At 44.1% G+C, this 14,100-nt stretch overlaps 1 long non-coding RNA gene across 1 annotated transcript; it reads left to right on the plus strand.

Annotated features, from left to right (window-relative positions):
• Positions 1–9,731: 9,731 nt before the first annotated feature.
• LOC139433256 (uncharacterized) lies at positions 9,732–10,867 on the plus strand. The gene is made up of 3 exons (XR_011642813.1): positions 9,732–9,923; positions 10,064–10,136; positions 10,532–10,867. It is a non-coding gene; the product is annotated as an uncharacterized lncRNA (long non-coding RNA).
• Positions 10,868–14,100: the final 3,233 nt, after the last annotated feature.

The following is a 14,100-nucleotide window of genomic DNA, read 5'->3' on the forward strand; positions in this document are numbered from 1 at the left end:
ACAGACACCCTATCCGTTTTTAAGAGTGCGCTTAAGACCTTCCTTTTTGATAAAGCTTATAGTTAGGGCTGATTAGATTCAGCCCCTAGTTTTGCTGATATAGGCTTAGTTTGTCGGGGGACATCTTACCTCTTCCTTCTCTCTGTCTATACCTGTGTACTCTCATGTTCCGATTAACCCAGATTCCCCAAATGTGTTTCTTTTTGGTGTCTATATATACGCTGGGATCCGGAGTCATGGATGATCCTGCGGTCCTGTGTCCTGGATCGCGAGCCCTGGATCGCGAGTCGTGGCTGTGGTCCTGGATCATCGGTCCTGGATGGATATCCTCGTGGATTCATCTTCCTATTATACACACATGCATTTCCAAACATTGCAAATGTATTATCTTTGCAATTTACACACGGCATCTATTGCACGTCTGTCCGTCCTGGGAGAGGGATCCCTCCTCTGTTGCTCTCCCTGAGGTTTCTCCCATTTTTCCCTTTAAACTGGGTTTTCTTCGGAAGTTTTTCCTTGTACGATGTGAGGGTCTAAGGACAGAGGGTGTCGTATTGTCATACTGATATTCTGTACACACTGTGAAGACCACTGAGACAAATGTAACATTTGTGATATTGGGCTATATAAATAAACATTGATTGATTGATCATTGATTGATATAACTGTACAACAATCCTGCACAATGTACTGTGGTAAACTCACTTTTATGCAACACAGACACTGACCAACCACTATGTCTTTGTTGTTTATCTGAAGGACTGAGAAACAAAGAGATGGAAGGCTAAGGATTTTCAATGAGGCACAGGAAGCAGCAGTTACAAACTGGGTTTTGGCAAACAATGCCACCACACTTATGGCGCATTTCCACTGCAACGGGGTAGCCCCATTTAAGCGTCCCTAAGCCTCCTTGCTCAGGCCTCGGGCTGCCTCGCTGGCCGTCCGAGGCCGTGGCGCATTTCCATTACAGTTTAGGACCTGGGGTAGCAACGCAGTGTAGGCGGGGCGTCGGCTTTTTGGCGGGCTTTTTGGGCGGAGCGACGCTGGGTAAAACTGCAGTGGCGTCATTTTCAAGGCGACACAACTCACAAAACACACACAACAATGGAGGATGTGGAAGCGATCGTTTTCTTGTTTATTGTGAAATCCATGGTGCTGACATGCTGTGCTCTGCATAACCTCTGCGAGAGTCATGGTGAGGACTATGATGATGGGTGGAATGCACCAGCAGCAGAGCCTGGGGTAGCAGTGTCTCAAGGTGCAGAGGAGGAGGGCACTGACACCAGAGAGGGTTTGATGCGCTACCTGAATACCTAAATATGCATTGTATTGCATTCATTGTATTGAACATAAATAAATATTTTTTTTTTCATATACATGTGTTTGTCAAATGTTTTAAACAAATGTTATCTGAATTGAATATTTAGTAAATATTTGAATTTCAAGCACCAGTAAGTACTGCCCCATAATAAGAACATTTGAGGAAATATCAGATCATGAAAAGAAAATCTTTCTAATAAATTAAGCGAATATCAAAGCTAACTATAAACATAAATACTAAAGTGTAAAACACAGCAAAACTATATTCATAAATGCAAGTGTAAAATAGTGTGGACAATTGTTAACATGGATGGAAACTAAAGTTTCCACAACATAAAATAATATATTAAATATAACCTCAATCTTTCTTCTAGACATGTTAAAAGCTTGCTTGAATGGGTTATAGGTTTATTTTGTTCTCTCGTCTTTGAAATATATAAGGAATGTGTTGTTTGAGTCTAGTAGAACGAGGGTATTACAATTGAGCAATTTCTACATGTATTATGTATTTATCATGTATTCTTAATACTATTACAAAATAAACATGTAATAATATTTTAGAGGAGGACCTCAAGCTAGAAACTCAATTTCTTGCTTTAAATCTCTTAAAAGTAAGGGGCTTTTTCCTAACTGATGGTGTTTGTTATTGCTTTATAAATTAATGTATGTTTATAAATCAAGATTATGTGAATCTGATTTTTTTTCGGTTGGGTGCAATTCATTATCAACAAGAGATAAGATAAGTCAAAGAAGTACTTTATTGATGGCAGTATAAAAATACAAAAACAAATTTGTATCAAAGGCATGCCATTAAACAATACAAATAAAAAATGTAAAACTGTATTGCAGCCAGCATAAATATACATGGAATTGTAAATATAAAATGAACATTTTAAAGAAAATAAATAAACAAGGAAGTACAAATGTTGCATTTAAAAATTAACTAGATAAAAAATATATAATATGTACAATAACTATTAAGGTTTTTTGAAGTATCACGGAGGAGACGGCCACGTCGGCTGCCCAGTCATGGTGCCGTTCCTGCTGGGCCCGATCCTCTCCTCCTCGTTTCCTCTTGCCTGGGTGACAATAAGATAATAATTAGCAATAAGGAAAAAACACAGGACAGGTACAGGTCACACAAGGATATAAGAATAACATGTATAAACAGAACAACAGTAAGGTGAACTAAAGAAAGTTCTGGCCCTAGATGTTTACAATGATTGTGAAAGTGAATTACATTATGTCCAGCCTGTTCATAATGAATATAAATATATGTATATGATAGGATGTCACACACAACTGTACTAGCTGCTTACTAGCTAAGACTTTACTTGTAACAGCATTTCCACACAGTGGTATAGCTTATTTTAATTACTGTTTACTTGTAACAGCATTTCCACACAGTGGTATAGCTTATTTTAATTACTGTTGTTTAAAAAAACAAAACACAATTCCATTTCTATTTCTTATCTAGAACCACACGCTGCGGTGTCGTGATGGCACTCGGTGTTGGTGGTTGAGTTGGTGTCGATTCTTCGGTTGGGGTCCGTTCTGGATTCAATGACGATGTGGATGGAACACTGCCATCAACCGTTGTTCGGGAATGTTCCTCCTCACGAGTCCCAATGTAATCATCTAGAACAGCAAAATGACTTGTTAATTCCACAAACTACTGCAGCACAATACTAAATAGCAACAACAACTATAGAAAAGAAAAACTGAACGTAAACAATGGCACATATGGTGTTAGCAAACAATAGCTCTAGCTAAGGCTATCTGCCTTAGCTAGCTATGTAGCTCTTCGGGGCTCCATAAAAGCATGGGTTGTCGAACATTAATGTAAGGATAAAATAGACTTCTTTGTCAGAAGTGAGCGTACCTTGCAGGGACTCCAGTAAAGCCGTTGCCGTTTTCCCTACATTGCAGGAAAGTCCTCGAAAATCCGAGTTCGGACATCTGTGCAGAGACATCCTGGAACACTTTCACATTTCTTGTTGTTCCGTCGAGCTCCCGCTGGATTTTATCATCCCCAATGAGATTAAGGAACATCGTCACCTCCTCGGTCGACCACGGTGTGCTTTTCTTCGACGTTGCCATTTTTGTAGCTCCTCCGTTTACAAAATGCTGCAAGCTTGCTTCTAGATCTATATGCGACGCTAGGGATGATCTCGCACGCGATCTTGTGACGATTCTCTCTGACCAATCAGCAGTCGAGTGTTGACGTCACAGCCCTGGCCTGGTCTGATAGAACCACGATTTTATGGGGCCGGAAAAAGAGGGAAAAAGTACCCGCTAGCCGGTACTAGGCTATATGGAAATGCCACCAAAAACTGGCCTGGCCGCTTGAGGACGGTTAAGGATGCTTAAACGGGGCTACCCGCTGCAGTGGAAATGCGCCATTAGAGAGATCGGAAGCATAGTAGCTATGTGCTGAGATGCATGTTGCACAATGTTATCTTTGAATAAAATGTGATTTTTTTTCAACAACTCATTTGTATTCTTCCTTTGCTGTATTTCTGTAAATTCAAGCAATCTTTCTCTGCAGAAACCTCTCTGTACAGAGCATAGCCCATAACAGATGTAAGTGCTTTAGATTATGCTCAGCAGTGTGTAGTTGGGTGGTCAAACAATCTAGTGTTATGAATGAAGTGTGTTATGTTTGATGCTAAAGTTTGCATTTGGTAAGTGTTTATGTAGTTTTGAGTGCAGTTCTTAATTTAGCAGGAGAAATTAGGTGTTTTGCACTTTGGGTGTGTGGTTTTGTGAATTGTGTTTAGTGTTCTGAGAAACGGAGCAATTAAAAATAAAATGTGTGTTAGCAATCGAGAAAAACTGTAAGTCCTGAGAAAGTCAAATAAGACGGTGTGTAAAACTACACTGCCCAGCCAAAAACTGAATTTCCCCACGGGGATTAATAAAGGTCCATCTTATCTTATCTTAAAAAAAGTAACCACTATAATTTACAGTTTTTCTCGATTGCTAACACACTAAAATTATACATAAAGCGCAATTATTTTAACTGACACTCAAAGAGCAAAACATCGGCTCAAATCTCCAAAACTCTAAACACGTTTTCAGCTTTTCACACAATTTGCAAATCGACATGGCAGTTTCTGCAAACCACTGCACACGTTTCTCCACGTAAGACACAGGAATCTGACATAAAGTCACCTGTTAGCAGGTTTAAAACACTGATATTCAAAATGCCTCACACATGGACCAATGATCAAGAAACACTTTCCACCTGACCAAACACCTGGTAGCATAATTGTTGGCTCATCAATCAGGATGTTAGCACTATAAAAAGACCACAGGTGAGTACTTTCTTACAGCAGCAATGGAAGCCAACATGGAAGCAAGAGCAAGAGGAAGAGGAAGAGCTGGGCTGAGAGTGAGAGGAGGAGGAAGAGGTGGGGTGAGAGTGAGAGGAAGAGGAAGAGGTGGGTGAGAGTGAGAGGAGGAGGAAGAGGTGGGGTGAGAGTAGGAGGAAGAGGTGGGTGAGAGTGAGAGGAGAAGGAAGAGGTGGGTGAGAGTGAGAGGAGGAGGAAGAGGTGGGTGAGAGTGAGAGGATGAAGAATGAGAGGTAGAGGTAGAGCTGGAGGGAGAGGATGTGGACAAAGAAGAATACTCTCTATTAAAATGAAATGTTATCAACCATGGTTTGTCGATGAGAGAGGCTGGACAGAGGGTTCAGCCTAATCTAAGCCGATTTACTGTTGCCTGTGTAATCCGGACACTTAGACTTGAAAACAGGTTAGTTACGTTTGTAGCTCTGCGTAATTCATGATATATCAGTGCGTATGTCTGTTGTGTGAAACGTATTTACTTCATTACTGTAATTGAAATGTTGGCATGTTGCATACTATAACTGTACAACAATCCTGCACAATGTACTGTGGTAAACTTACTGTTATGCAACACAGACACTGACCAACCACTATATATTTGTTGTTTATCTGAAGGACTGAGAAACAACAAAGAGATGAGATGGAAGGCTAAGTATTTTTTCAATGAGGCACAGGAAGCAGCAGTTACAAACTGGGTTTTGGCAAACAATGCCATCACACTTAGAGAGATCTGAAGCATAGTAGCTATGTGCTGAGATGCATGATGCACAATGTTATATTTGAATAAAATGTGATTTTTTTTTCAACAACTCATTTGTATTCTTCCTTTGCTGTATTTCTGTAAACTCAAGCAATCTTTCTCTGCAGAAACCTCTCTGTACAGAGCATAGCCCATAACAGTTGAAAGTGCTTTAGATTATGCTCAGCAGTGTGTAGTTGGGTGGTCAAACAATCTAGTATTATGAATGAAGTGTGTTATATTTGGTGTAAAAGTTTGCATTTGGAAAGTGTTTATGTAGTTTTGAGTGCAGTTCTTCATTTAGCAGGAGAAATTAGCTGTTTTGTACTTTGGGTGTGTGGTTTTGTGAATTGTGTTTAGCGTTCTGAGAAACTGAGCAATTTAAAAAAAAAATGGTGTTAGCAATCGAGAAAAACTGTAACTAGGCCAGTAGGTAAGGGCATTCCACTGGATAATACAGTTTTTCTCGATTGCTAACACACATTTTTTTTTTAATTGCTCAAAACTACATAAACACCTCAAAATGAAGAACTGCACTCAACACTACATAAACACTTACCAAATGCAAACTTTTGCATCAAATATAACACACTTCATTCATAACACTAGATTGTTTGACCACCCAACTACACACTGCTGAGCATCATCTAAAGCACTTTCATCTGTTATGGGCTATGCTCTGTACATAGAGGTTTCTGCAGAGAAAGATTGCTTGAGTTTACAGAAATACAGTAAATGAAGAAATACAAATTAGTTGTTGAAAAAAAGTCACATTTTATTCAAAAATAACATTGCATTAACATGCATCTCAGCACATAGCTACTATGCTTCGGATCTCTCTAAGTGTGATGACATTGTTTTCCAAAACCCAGTTTGTAACTGCTGCTTCCTGTGCCTCATTGAAAATCCTTGGCCTTCCACCTCATACGTTTCACACAACAGATATAAGCACTGATATATCATGAATTATGCAGAGCTAAAAACTGGTAACTAACCTGTTTTCAAGTCTAAGTGTCCGGATTACAGAGGCAACAGTACATCGGTTTAGATTAGGCTGAACCCTCTTTCCAGCCTCTCTCATCGTCACACCATGGTTGATAACATTTCATTTCATTAGAGAGTACTCTTCTTCCTCCTCCTCTCCTCCTCCTCTCGCTCTTGCTCTTGCTCTTGCTCTTGCTCTTGCTCTTGCATCCTGATTGATGCGCCAACAATTATGCTATCAGGTGTTTGGTCAGGTGGAACGTGTTTCTTGATTATTGGTCCATGTGTGAGGCCTTTTGAATATCAGTGTTTTAAACCTGCTAACACATGACTTTATGTCAGATTCCTGTGTCTTACGTGGAGAAACGTGTGCAGTGGTTTGCAAAAAGTGCCATGTTGATTTGCAAATTGTGTGAAAAGCTGAAAACGTGTTTAGAGTTTTGGAGATTTGAGCCGATGTTTTGCTCTTTGAGTGTCAGTTAAAATAATTGTGCTTTATGTAGCATTTTAGTGTGTTAGCAATCGAGAAAACTGTAATACCCCTGCATTATAGCAACACCAACAATAATAATAATAGCAATAATAATTGGGAGGGGGGGCACGCGGCTGTTCTTATGTTCTCTGAGGGGAGGCTCACCTTCCCACACTTTGAAAACCCCTGCTGTAGTGTTTTCTGAAATGCTGGGGCATTTTCTGAAATGCTGTAGCGTTTTTTTTAAATGCTGTGGTGTTTTGTGAAATGCTGTGGTGTTTCCTGAAATGCTATTTTGACTTGCACTTCAGGGCCACCATTAGTGTTGGATACCGGTTCGGAACCGGTTCCAACATTTCGATTCCAACGGCATCATTTAGAAATGTGAATTTCGGTTCCGCTTTTCGATGCCTGAGGAAATGTTTCTCGCCGCTCTCCGTAGCCTACTGTATGACTGCGGCGAGGCGGGCAATGTAGCGTTGTACCTACACTTCCTACAGTGTAACCTGAGACCAGAGCCATAGAGAGATAAGAGTTACGACACTCCCATAGACCTCCGTTGTAAAAAATGGCGGCGCCTACTTCCGGGGTATGGACATCGAAATAGTTCAAAATATTGTCATTTGGGCGTTGGACCTCATTCACTTACATTACGTAATTATCTATATTTTATCTTGGTTGTTACAACCAATTTTGCTAGCATTGCCTGCTAGTTAGCTAGCGCGACTTCGTCAGCTTTGAAGGTAAGATTTCAGTAATGAATCGCTAGCAGCTTATATATCAATGATGCTGGGTAACTAACAAGCAGGATTTAGATTGATTATGTGTTTTTATTGTTATTTTGGTTTTTATCTGCTGAACCTGACCGTGTCAGCCATCCTTAGTCGGCTTTTTCAGTATGATATGACTTAACTGCTAGCACTAGTAGAAATGAGGTGGCGTTTGTGATAAATATTTCATTTAATATTTCATTGCATTTTGGGATATACTAACATTTCATTATGTGACATGTTGACTGTACTTAGTTTTTTTTTTTACTGTTCCGTGTTAACTCATCTGTACTGTACAACTAGCCTAGCGCTACTTTTTAATGCTTGATGGCATGCTAGGATAGATTCCTTTGTATTGTAATATACACACTAGTTTAATGATTGTTCTTCAAAGGTATTATTCAGTCTTAAACAAATAATAGCCTACTGAATAGGCTACTCTACAGCAGTGAATGAAGGATGAGCCTAAAACATGGTCATGCATCCAAAATGTTTATGTTTAACAAAATAAACACTTTAAAAAAAATAATTAGCACTTTTTTTTATTCAGCCTCATATGTCAGCCTCATATGGCTGTTGCTGCTGCTGCTGCTGCTGCTGCTGCTGCTGCTGCTGCTGCTGCTGCTGCTGGCGGAGGCTGCTGCTGCTGAAGGAGGGGGCTGCTGCTGGAGGAGGGTACTGCTGCTCGGGGGTGCTGCTGCTGAAGGAAGAGGAGGCTGGAGGCTGCTGACGGAGGACCGGGAATGGAGATGCCAAGTACATCGATGGCAACGAGTAAGGTGTTTGGCAGTGGCCTAGATGTTATGACCTTCGGTGCAGAGGTCTGTTGGGTCTTCTTTGCCTTCTTACTCTGACTCTTGCTGCCAAGATACCCTTTATGTTTATCCTTCCTCTCAGCCCTGATGCACTTTGATGCAATCCTTAACCTCAGCCTGATGTATGTTGAGAGGATTTTTTTCTTCAGGTCATGGTATGAGGGCAGGTTGCTGTCCAGCAACATGGCTTCTTGTTCCAGCTGTGACACTGCATTTGAGGACTCCATGAGGGAATCGCTCGTCCTCACACGGAACAGCTGCTCCACGTTCTGAACAAGGGTGAAAACCTCATCTGATGGACGGTAAAGTGCACCCCTTTTAAATTATTTTAATACCAGCAGACCAGCTCTCTCATTTTCACCATCACTGACATTTTTCACTAGGGCACACTGGCATTTGTCACAAAGTGAGAAGCTGATGACCCTTTTCACGATGTATCCTGCAAGGTGGTATAGCACACAGGACTCGGTTTTAGTGATGTCAGGTGGTGTTGTCAGGTCTACTAGCTGATCCACTCTCAGAACGTCAGGAGGACTGCAGCTGCTGTTCTGCGTGTCCAGGAAGTCTGCCAAGTGGTCTGATCCATCCTCCACGTAACTGCCAGTATGCACTGGCGATAGGAACTGGCCCACGGTGACAGCGCGCAGTGCATATTGGAACTCTACAGGTGTTGGGGCAGAGTTCCTCAGACGAATGGACGAAAATGTGTTTTCCAGGCAGTCTTGAGTGAAGCGGCTTGTGAGAACAAATTTGTGCCCTTGTCTCAACAGGTCATGCTGGACCTCCAGGATTGTTGTTGTGGCCATCACCAGTCCTGTCTGGACTGGTTTCCAGCTGCCCTTGGGACCGATCTTCAGGCCCCGAAACAGATGGATGGAGTCCCGGAGGAAGCTGATGGCCTTATCATACTCCTCCATCTTGAAATGACTTAGGGCAGTAACAGTGTTGCGTGACGACATGAGGTCAAACCAGTGGTCCACCGTCTCCAAAAACCATGCAGTGGTAAGGTAGGACTCTGGTCTGTGCTCCTCCGCCACCATGTACCTCAGGGCAGCACTCGATGACTTGGAGAAGACGTGCATTGCTGAACTGACCTTCATTTTCTCAAAATGACTAGGCTCCAGGACGCCTCTAGGCAGCTTAGGTGCCAGTTTTAGGGCCATTCCCTTTTGGTATGACACCAGATCCTTCAAGGGGCCAACATACACCACACTGGACGGCAGCTTCTCTTTGTCCACCACATCCTGTGGTATGGTGATGACGTGACCATTCACCAAGGCACTCTTTAAATTCTTCACCACGTGTGGAACGTCAGGCATGAAGTACAGGTGCTGGTGTGGCTTCACAGGATGTGCTATCCACGGCTTGTCATAGGTCACCCCAAAGGACTTCCACATAGCCCTATTGGGGCTCCCCATATCAGTGGTGATGTTAACCACATGAAGCCCTATAGATGCCGCTGCTTCAACGATGGTGAGTATTATGGGCCGGTACACTGCACCGTCAGTAGAATTACCACTGTAGTGGTAAGCCACAACCTGTTTCCACCACGTAGTAGCACCAGCCAGCATGAACACTAAGGCATCAGTGGCCTGGCCATTGTGGCCAGGTAGTGTTGTGTTCCCAAACAGCCTCCCTGTTCCCAGATGCAGCTCCACGCTAGGGGTGATGGACATCTCATCCAAGGTGAGCACACATTTATTCTCCATCTCACTCATGCCATCTGCCTTCAGCCTCAGCATATCAAACACCTCCCCCAACACTCCTGTCTCCAGTTTGACGTGCTGCATCCTCCTCTGAATGGTCCTGATGTCAGGCAGAGGCATATTCATGGCTTGGAGGGTTTTATATCCTGTGGTGCCACAACAGAACCTTAGTTGTATTGCTTTTTTCACGGTTTCTTTCCCCCACCGTATCCCACCTTTTTTTGATTGCCCAAGTGCTCTAATTTGGTCTGTGTTGAAGATTTTTTGAAACTTTAGATTAATGAAATTGTGTTTTTTTTTTAATGCCGAATTAATCCTCTTCTGGTTTACCAGAGCCCTCTCGGCTCTCTTTCTTAGTAATCTCTCCCTTCTCAGTTGCCTCATTAGATCCTCCACGTGAGCCCGGTCACAACTGGCCCTTGGCAGTCTGGTCCCTGGAGCACCTGACCCTGGCAAACTGGCCTCTTCATAGCTGACCCCTGACTGACTGGTTCCTGGCACACTGATCTCTGGTAAGGTGGCCTCTTGATTGTCGGCCCCTGACATACTGGCCCCTGGCAGTCTGCTGACATCTGTCTCACTCTCTCTGTCTGTGATGTCCCTTTCATTCCCTTGGAACTCCACCTCAATATCTCCCTGAATCTCTGTAACAATAACAAGGCAATTGCTGTTATATGTGTATGCTGCCTTTACATGTGCACCTATTGTCATTTAAGGGTACACTACACTCCTATAGTGACATTCCTCTAAGTTCGTCTATTGGCAATGTTAAAGTATGAAGAAATCTGTAGATTATGTACATGTGGTATATGAGTCTTCAGAGAATCCCTGAACCCTGGTAATTTTGAAGCTGTATAATCTGAAAGTTGCATTAGGAGTGTAGTCTATCCTTGAATTATATAACATGGGAAACATTGTTAGCTTCATATATCATACCAATGTTTGATGTGCAGCAATTGTGGTGGTTGCATTCTCCAGCCACCTTCCTTGTGTGTGTGTTTTCCCTTTCCCTGTCTGTGTGGGCGTGGTGCCTGTCACTCCTGGCTCCCGGCTCAAATCTCCACCAGCTGCAAACAGTTGAGCACTCTCCTCTGCGACACACCTGATTCCCATCAGCCATTACGGATGGTATATCAGCGGAGGCTCCACAACCTGTCAGCGCCAGATCGTTGTTAAACCCCAGTGGTAAAACTCTTAGCCTTCTCAGCCTTCTTAAAGTATAGTGACTATTTTCGCTACACCTGAATATATTCTTACCTGTTCTTCTTGTGCTCCAGGATTACGCTTCAATGGATTACGTTCCAGTGGATTAAAACTCCGGAGGATACTCTTCAGTGGATTACGCTCCAGTGGATACTCTCCAGCCGGATTATCTCCTCCAAATAAAACCTTTATAACACACTGCCGTGTCCTGCGTTTGGGTTCTCTCAGATAACCGTAACAGTAATAGGTGTGGTCATTATTCCTGACAGCTGGAGGCATACTCCTTGACGTGAATTTTCTCCTTTTCGGTTTAGGCCGATGTATAAATACTGTTGGAACAGCAGCACACTGCCGTGTCCTGCGTTTGGGTTCTCTCAGATAACCGTAACAGAACGATCTGGCCAGTATGGACCCAGCGGACACCGGCTACCAGGCCAAAATTACGGACAAACTCTGCCAAGCCCTGGCCAGTCAAGGCGCTCTCGTGGGGCATCATGATACAGTTCTCCGTGAGGCATTGGAGACTCTCCGGAACCTCTCCGTTAATGTGCAAATAATCAGCACGCAGGTAGAACTGCTCACTTCACAGGCTTTTCCTCCGCAGCACGCTGCACAGCCGACAGCCCCTCCCCCCCTCCTGCCGCACTCCTCCATCAGCTACGAGAGGCTGTCATTCCCACACCTGAACGATACGCTGGAGATTTGGGTAATTGTAGAGCCTTTTTGTTCCAGTGTACGTTAGTTTTTGAGCAGCAGCCTAGTACTTATCACACAGATGGGGCTAGGGTAGCATATGTAATGAGCCTGTTGAGGGGGAGGGCTTTAGATTGGGCTACAGCTGTTAGGGAGAGCCAGCCACACATTTGCTGGTCATATGATACTTTCATTTCCGAAATGAAAAAAGTTTTTGATCACCCGGTACGGGGGAGGGATGCTGCTAGGCGCCTTCTTTCTCTCCGGCAGGGCTCCCGTAGTGTAGCCGAATTGTCAGTGGAGTTTAGAACAGTGGCTTCCGACTCACGCTGGAATAACGAGTCACTACAGGATGCTTTTCTTCAGGGGCTGAACGAAGCAATTAAAGACGAGCTAGCGGCTAGGGATGATCCAAGTAGCTTGGATAATTTAATAGCCACAGCCATTAAGATTGATAATCGCCTCAGAGAGAGACGTAGGGATAGGACTAGCCGTCACTCCAATCCCAGCGACTTCTCACTTGATCCCCAAATTGGAACCGCCACTACCCCTATTCCCCGATCTGGTGATGCCTTTTGGACTGACGAATGCCCCTGCAGTCTTTCAGTCAATGGTGAACGATGTGCTCCGTGACCTCCTCAACCGATCAGTCTTTGTCTACCTGGATGACATCCTCATATTCTCTCGTAACAAGGAGGAGCACATTATCCATGTCAGGCAGGTGCTGCAGAGACTCCGGGAGAACAGACTCTTTGTAAAGGCGGAGAAATGCGAATTCCATGTCAACACAGTCTCATTCCTGGGCTACATCGTTGAGGAAGGAAAGCTTAGGTCCGACCCTGAGAAGATCCAAGCGGTGGTGGGGTGGCCCAAACCAACCTCAGTCAAACTGCTTCAACAGTTTCTTGGTTTCGCCAATTTCTATCGGCGCTTCATCAGGGACTACAGCAGAGTGGCGGGTCCTTTAACCAGACTCACTTCCCCCACAACTGGCTTTTCCTGGACCCCAGAGTGCGATGCAGCCTTTTCAGAGCTAAAGAGACTCTTCAACACTGCCCCTGTGCTCATCCACCCTGATTCCTCTCGCCAGTTCATTGTGGAGGTCGATGCCTCCAACACCGGGGTAGGAGCAGTTCTTTCCCAGCGCTCGGAACGAGACCAAAAATTGCATCCTTGTGCATTTTTCTCTCGCCGCCTCACCCCAGCTGAGAAGAACTATGACGTGGGTAACAGAGAGCTGCTGGCTGTCAAACTTGCCCTAGAGGAGTGGAGGCACTGGCTGGAGGGAGCTGAACTCCATTTTATTTTATTGTGGGTCCTTGGGCAAGACCCTTCACCTGAACTTGCTCCTGTGGGTATTGTCCACAGTATCTGACCATTGCATGTATGATGTGCAATGTGTGTATATGTAAAGCGCTTTGAGTCATTGATAATGCGCTATAATAAATGTAAGGAATTATTATTATTATTATTGTATGGACGGACCACAAGAACCTGGGGTACATCCAATCTGCCAAGCGCCTTAACTCCCGTCAGGCTCAATGGGCCCTGTATTTCGTCCGCTTCTCATTCACCCTCACCTACCGTCCAGGGTCACGGAACCTCAAGCCTGACGCCCTCTCTCGCCAGTTCGCTTCCGATGGACCAGCTGCCAGTCCAGACACTATCCTGCCTGCCTCCTGCGTGGTGGGGGCTGTTACCTTGGAGATTGAGTCATTGGTCAGGGAGGCCCAGTGAGCGCAGCCTAGTCCAGGTAACTGCCCAGCTAATTGTCTTTTTGTGCCTACCCCTGTTCGCTCCAAGGTCCTGCAGTGGGCACACACCTCTCGTTTCTCATGTCATCCTGGTGTCCATCGCACACTGTTCGTTCTCAAACAACGCTTCTGGTGGCCTTCCATGGCTCAAGACACCAGGGCCTTTGTTGCTGCCTGTACAGTGTGTGCCCGCGCCAAGTCCTCCCACCAGCTTCGCCCACTGCCAGTACCTAGTCGCCCTTGGTCGCATGTGGCATTGGATTTTGTTACTGGACTTCCACTTTCACAAGGAAA

The sequence above is a fragment of the Pseudochaenichthys georgianus genome, chromosome 3 (genome assembly GCF_902827115.2).
Source record: "Pseudochaenichthys georgianus chromosome 3, fPseGeo1.2, whole genome shotgun sequence".
In the NCBI taxonomy this organism is placed as follows: Eukaryota; Metazoa; Chordata; class Actinopteri; order Perciformes; family Channichthyidae; genus Pseudochaenichthys; species Pseudochaenichthys georgianus.